We start from the raw sequence: 7,723 nt of genomic DNA, 5'->3' as shown, positions 1-7,723 counted from the left end.
ACAACCCTCGTCTCGATTCCCCCCTCTACGTTAAAACATTTAGTCAAAACTTGACTAAATGTAAAAAGGCAAGCACCCTTCCTCCCACGTTCCTTCGGCAATACTCCCATGTGAATTCATCACAATTTAATTATGTGATCCGTGATTAGGGTTCAAGTAATGTTTGTTGAAAGTAACGGCGTTTAAACACACTTTGTCCCCCATTCTTTCAGCTAAATTCCCATGCGGATTTGTTTATTTAATTATGTGATGTATGTTCATAGCTGTTGAGTGCCCGTTCGTGATATACCTCTCTATTCGACACTATTTCGGTCCCAAGAGCTGTTAGTTGCTTGTTTCGGTATCTTAAACATATTGAACAACAAATAACAGAAAGAAAGAAAGAACGAGTCATTGAAAGCAGGACAGAAAGAAAGAAAGAAAGACAGAAAGAAAGATAGAAAGAAAGATTAAGAAAGAAAGAAAGCGTCGGAGCATTCCAACTGCAACCAATCCCGCCGCCTGACACTGGTAGGTACACCTCCATAAAGAACACCACACTATATATTATACCTGCTGCACATAAGCAGCCCCTTGCCTTCGCTGTGCATACAATAAACAGCGTGCATGACCATAGTCTCATGCGTGATAAGCTCTCTCACACACACACGCACACACACACACACACACACACACATACACACATAGACACACACACACACACACACACCCCACACACACACATTCCAGTTCCTAAATAACAACTCTCACCCAACGTAAGGACACCATTTCTAAAAAGTACACCGCCCCAGATAGACATTAAAGCTAGCACAGGCTGGCCCTACCGAGCTGTATACACACAATAGACAGCGCGAATGACAATAGTCTCACGTGCTAATGGAAGAAACAGATGTCAAGCGAGCCGCCCACAAAACGAGCATCCGCCGGCTTGTAAACTGTCACTGCTATAGACATTTTTGCTGTGCCCTGGCTTCAGGTCGATAGTACTTTGAGGCCATCTAAATGGCTCGCTCTGTCCTGTCCAATAAACGTAATTGATCAATCTGTGGGTACTGTCCATTATAACACAAATATTTGATAATGTTTTCGGTGTGGTTCATGCACAGCTGTGTTTAGTAGGCATAGAGGAATGCTGGTAACTTTTGTGTGTGTGTGTGTGGAATGTTCTTGTTACTATTTTGCTTGTCCGGTTATTGTGTGTGAGTGCACGTTATGACAAAAAAGTAAGCTGTACTGTACTGTTGCTGTGAAATAAAGTGGCTTAGGCAGACATACATGCTTGCACGCACACACACACACGCACACACACACACACACACACACACACGGAATCATTGTTGTGTGTGTGTCTGAGGGAAGAAATTCAGCTAAAAAAAAATATGTTTCTGCACCTGGTGAGAGAAATGTGAGATAGATTTGCAATCTCTGGTTTTAGCATCAAGCTCCTAACAGTCTGCAAATCGGTTTAAGCTTAGCTTTAAGACATGTTTTGATACTTTGAGACATGGGCAAATTACAGTCATCATGTAGTTGCAAACACACATTTATGCTGCTGCAGATATTATTATGATTTATGATATTTTCTAACATTTGCTGCACTCTTCTCAGTCTGGCAGAATATATATGAGCCGTTTTCGATTGAAAAAACACATCTAAAGTTTTGCGAGTGACGAGTGCGAGAACTATGCAGTATGATGTGGGTGTGATTGTGTTTGTGTATGTGTGTGCGTGTGTGTGTGTGTGTGTGTGTGTTTGTGTATGTGTGTGCGTGTGTGTGTGTGTGTGTGTGTGGGGGGGTTCCATGGCTTTTTTCTGTCTTATCTCTACATTTCTGCCTGTCTGTCTGTCTGTCTGTAAGTTTGAAATGTGATTAGTGAGAGTGCTTGTGTGCTTGTGTGTGTGTGTGTGTGTATGTGTGTGTGTGTGTGTGTGTGTGTGTGTGTGTGTGTTTGTGTGTGTGTGTGTTTATGTGCGTGCGTGCGTGCGTGCGTGCATGCTTTCGTGCGTGCGTTCATGCGTGAATATGTTTATATATATATGTGCGTCCATGCGTGCGCATATCTCACGTCATCTGTCTGCCAACAAAACAGGAGAAGTAAAAAAATACGTATGTGTTAACGTTTATTTCTACCCATCTGTCATCCTAACACTTCTTTTTTATGCTTCGATACTTGTTTCTTAACGACAGCGATGAGATTTTAAGCGTCATACCAGATTGCTTCCAAAGATTCTCGAGAATCGATTTTCAAGCAGGTTTCTTTCTCCCTAGGCCCCCGCACTTTATTTTTTAAGATCACACACTCTCGTTACCCATCTCCCTTCCTTCCCCCATATTAAGGGGTGTGAACAGAAGAATGTTGTTGCAACAAATATTCAAGAAAACGGTTTGAAATAGTTATTGTTTTGTCATTTCAGTACTCTCCTTAATCCACTTCGGACAGCAAATACTCTGACCTCGGGCTGGTTTTAAAATGTACATGTACATACACACAAAAACAGAACTCATTGCCATAAACTTCGACATGGTATCTTTTTTCTTTTGTGAACATTTATTCATGTGAAACTTGACAAGAAATGTAAAAAACAAGATACTCATCAGGGATGGCAAAATCGTCCGCCCGGTCGCCAAGGGCGAGTAAAAAATCCGCCGGGCTAGCAGAAACCGCCTTGCAACTCGCCTGGCTCGCCAATAAAAATTCTGGTCAAATGCGACCCTTTTGCTTGTAGTATCGAATTTTAAAGCCATATAAACACTGCAGATCAACTGCGGTATTTACCGGGCCAGCGAAATTTCTGCCGGGTTAGTGACTTTCTTGAAGTTATTCGCCCGGCTGGCGAGTTAAAAGGTTGAGATTTGGCCATCCCTGCTCATATATATATTTGACCTTTCCACTGACAAATCATAATCTGTTACTGAGTGAAGTCACGCACTCACACCACTCGTTGCCTCGGACTTGGCATCCTTTTGTTGAGCATTTATTCATGTGAAACTTAATTAACAAGACCAGGGATGACCAAATCGTCTGCCCAATCGCCAGGGGCGAGTACAAAATCCACCGGGCTAGCAGAAACCGCCTGGCAACTCGCCCGGCAAGCCAGTGAACATTCTGGTCCAATGCAACACTTTTGGTTGTATTATCGAGTTCCAACGCCCTATTGACACTACAGATGCAGCAACTGTGGTATGTACCGGGCCAGCGAAATTTCTGGCGGTCTAGTAACTTTTTCGTTTGGCGAGTTAAAATGTTGAGATTTGGCCTTCCCTGAAGACATTTGAAAAGCAAGATACTTAGGCAAAAAAAAATAAAAATTGTCTGTTTACGGTATCCCGACCGACCCTATTTTTTCGCGCGACCCTAGACTTTTTTTTGGCATTTGGGAAAGAAAGAAAAAAAGAAAAAAAAGAAAAAAAATATAAAAAATAAAAAGTCTTTGTTTTTTGGCAAAATAACTTAAAAATATGGTTTTTTGGAAGAAAGAAAAAAATAAAATCCCGACCTACCGACCCTATTTTTTTGCCTATGTTACCGTAAACAGACTATTTTTTGTGTGGCCTTATTCATATTAGACTCTTTACCTGACAAATCATAATCTGTAACTGAGTGGAGTCACGCACTCGATCGCACCACTCGTTGTCTTGGACTCCGCCTAAAACCTACACCCGTATCTCCAGAGGCCTTCCACACAGTACACGACAGGAGAGTCCTTCGTATCGTCTCCAGGGTTTACACGACAGCAGAGTCCTTCGTATCGTCTCTGGGGTTAACCCTCCCCATCCATTTCACGCCCTCTAAGCTCGAAAAGCAATCCATTTCTGTCGCCGCGACTTATGACCGATTCTGTCGTTTTGAGAACGCTCGCTCTCTCTCTCTTGTATAGGTTAGAGGCATTACTCTCCTTCGGGGGCTGATTTAAATGTCAAGTCGATTTTTCGCGTGTTTGAGTTTGCGGAAATGATACTTTTGAAATTCCAAGGGATCCTTGCAAGTGTAAACTTCTTCTTCTTCTGCGTTCGTGGGCTCAAACTCCCTCGTACACTCGTGTTTTTTGCACGAGTGGAATTTTACGTGTATGACCGTTTTTACCCCGCCATTTAGGCAGCCATACGCCGCTTTCGGAGGAAAGTGTAAACTAATGTTTTAAGTTAAAGTGTACAAAGTAAGTGCTCTAGCTGCTCTTTTCTTCTTTTAAAAAAAAATCTTTTTCAAATATATATTTATATATATTGATCTAAAAACGAGTGTTTGGCATTGGGTTTGCAATTCTAGATAAAAACAAACTACTCGTAACAAAAAAATCGAAACTTATTGCACAGGTTTTTGACAGTAGAAAATGATAAAATTGAACAGTGACATACTAAAAGGAATTGAATTTTTTTTAAAAACATGCATTTGTGTGTGTGAGTGTAAGAGGGGGCTACAGAGAGAGGTGGAGAGGGGGGAGGGAGAACGTGTGTATGCGTATCCCGTACAGGCGTGTGTGTTTGTTTGTGTGTGCGCACGTACCTTTCTGTGAGCTAGCATTCAGGCATGGAATAACTGTTAGTTTGATAGTAGTAGAGGTATCATGGTTATTATTTGTCTTTGTTTAAAACGTTTTTGGAATGTTTTTGTTCGTTCTTTGGTTTGGATTGTGGGGTTGTTATTTTTATTTATTTTTTATTTGCTGCTTTGGTTTTTTTTCCCCCCCAAGTCGCAGGTGTGGTACACTATAATATACAATTCATCATTTCTTCGAGCCGTACGCGGTTTCCTTCTCCTCTTTTATATCCACACAAGATACCATTGGTTTCCTTCGCCCAGACATACACCACTCATCTTCGTACATTTCCACTGCAAATCTTAACACCGGAAACGACCGAAAAAAGTGTGTAGTTACATTATTTTCTTTCCACCATATGGGGGTCTTATCGCCGAAAACGACCGCGAAACGAGAAGTCACATTTCGTTCCGGCAGAGGGCGCGACCCGTACCCGGATAAGAGCGGGATAAAAATGGCGGATGGGATCGTAGGTCTAAGCGACCAAAATGGAGGACTTTTCGAAGAGGCGTAAGACGGATAGCGAGTGACTGAAAGGGGGTCAGGAGTATGGGGAATAGTTAATATATAGTCATGATGTTTAAAGGTACACTCCTTCTCGTGAAAACACTTCGTCTCACAATCTCAGATCTAGACCGGCTTTTACGTTAGATATGTCTATCCCTCCGTTTGGCCACATACCAAGAATGAACAGCCTGTTGGATGCTCTCTGTGCACGATGCAAAACATTGTATGAATTAATTTCGTTGAAAGCCACTAGTCCACGAATCGATACTATGCATACAATTATGGGAGATATGAATGGTGCAAAGTGGGCCTCAATGGCAATATAGTTTACTGGAAGTAGTTATGAAGGCGTTTAAAGGCACAGTATACTTCTCAGATCTGACCAGACTTGTACACATGGGATAAGACAACTCATCAGCTTGGACACAGACCGGCACGGTTGGCCTAGTGGTAAGGCGTCCGCCCCGTGATCGGGAGGTCGTGGGTTCGAACCCCGGCCGGGTCATACCAAATACTTTAAAATTGGCAATCTAGTGGCTGCTCCGCCTGGCGTCTGGCATTATGGGGTTAGTGCTAGGACTGGTTGGTCCGGTGTCAGAATAATGTGACTGGGTGAGACATGAAGCCTGTGCTGCGACTTCTGTCTTGTGTGTGGCGCACGTTATATGTCAAAGCAGCACCGCCCTGATCTGGCCTTTCGTGGTCGGCTGGGCGTTAAGCAAACAAACAAACAAACAAAATCTTGGACACATAATACTAATCAACACCGAGACTAGATCGCCCGCTTCATGTACAGAGTGTGTATTTGTATTATTTTGTTGTTGTTGAAGGAACTGATTTTGCAGATGTTCACTATCGGCCATTGATCAATTTAAAATATTCTTACCATGTAGTGAAATATTGAGTGTTGGTATGTATCCAAGTGAAGGGATGGCCTCATCCCATGCAAAATCCTGGTCAGTTCTGAGATGGTGAGTCGAATCGTTTACACGAGGAGGACCAGGCCTTTAACCCGACGAATCAATATAGAAAAAAGATGAGCGATGTGACTGGTACAGGGAAAGCCTCAATGGTTTTTTTGTGGTCCGTTTACTCATTTAACTAGGAACCGTTATGGTGTATAAGCGGACGAATCGATACAAAGTTGTGAAGATATAATCGATGCAAAGTTTGCCTCAGTTGCTTTAGGTTTAATTTACTGAACTAAACTGAGCTTGCCGAACATCTGTTTTTAAAACGGTATAGTTTGATGTCTGTACTGTGAGTCTAGCCTAAAAAGGATAACACATTGAAAATCTAATGTTCGTTTAACACAACAACAACAACAACAACAACAACAACAACAACAACAACAACAACAATAACGACGACGACCATTTCTTGTTGAAGGAACTTGATAGTCTTTGTTCGATGTACCTTTCTGACACTATGTATATATTGGGTAGAAAACAAAATGCTGCTTATTTCAATAAAGACAAAGGGAATGGTAAATTCGGATCGTAAAAAAACAACCTCATGCACTATGAAAGATAAAACCCGAACCTCCATCCACCCTCCACAAGATTACACACCTGCATAGATTTCAGCATTATACAAAGATACAAAATGCAGAAAACAATGATAATGCTGCCTTGGCATTGATAGAAGAGACACTCACATACATTTGTACGCAAATGGTATTCAATACCAAGATAAAGCAGATGCGTTATTACATATTGATATCGGCGGAAGACAGACGATACTGACAACAGCCGACAGACGTGTCAATAGCATTCAGGGAAAGGTTAACCTTGGGTTAATGGAAAACAACAATCTATCCATAAACACTCGTCGGAAACCCTAATATGCCACTGGATTATTCCCCGCGTGGGGAGAAGCTTTTCATAAGCTATGAATAAAAATGTCAATAAAGTAGAGAGGGCGATATAGGTTTATATTATGATTGATTTGCATCAACCATCCGTAGATAATTGATAGGAACACATAGGCAGGAAAACTGTCTTTGTACAGAGTCAAAACAATCACTGGTTTACAACCTTTAAAACAAACCACAATTTTTATTTATATTCGGAGCGGGAGAAGCTTTTTTTTATTGCAAGCTATGAATAATAAATATCAACATAGGAGGAACCCTTCTTTTTTTGTAACAGAATCACCACCGAGCTATTGACTCTATAAAAAAAAATCACAAAAAAATTACAGAACCATTATTGCTTCAAACCAACATATTTTTGCTTATTATCCGGAATTGGTATTTTTTTCTCGCAAAAATTGCACTTCAGTATTTTTTTTTTACGAAACAGTCATCCCTTCCAAAACTTGGTTGGGCCAACAACTTGCCTAAACTATTCAGGGCTAATGGTAGACACTCAGAACATGGAGGTAAGAATCCCTCAAGACAAGTTGAACGAGCTAAAAGATAGCATTTGTGAGTTCATGTACAAGCGGAAGAAAGTAAAGCTAAGAGAATTTATGCAATCGCTGATAGGTAAGCTTAACTTTGCATGTCGGGCAGTGGTGCCAGGGCGAACTTTTTGCAGGCGCTTGATCGATGCCACAAGGGGGCACGCAAACCGTTCCATAGAATCCGAATAACAGAAGCACTGAAGAGTGACCTAGCCGGTTGGGGGAACGTTCTCCAACAGTACAGCGGTGTGTCAGTTCTGCTGAGTGAGAA

This window comes from Littorina saxatilis, unplaced genomic scaffold (assembly GCF_037325665.1).
Source record: "Littorina saxatilis isolate snail1 unplaced genomic scaffold, US_GU_Lsax_2.0 scaffold_488, whole genome shotgun sequence".
In the NCBI taxonomy this organism is placed as follows: Eukaryota; Metazoa; Mollusca; class Gastropoda; order Littorinimorpha; family Littorinidae; genus Littorina; species Littorina saxatilis.
The sequence above is the reverse complement of the archived record's forward strand: the minus strand, read 5'-3'. Positions refer to the sequence as shown.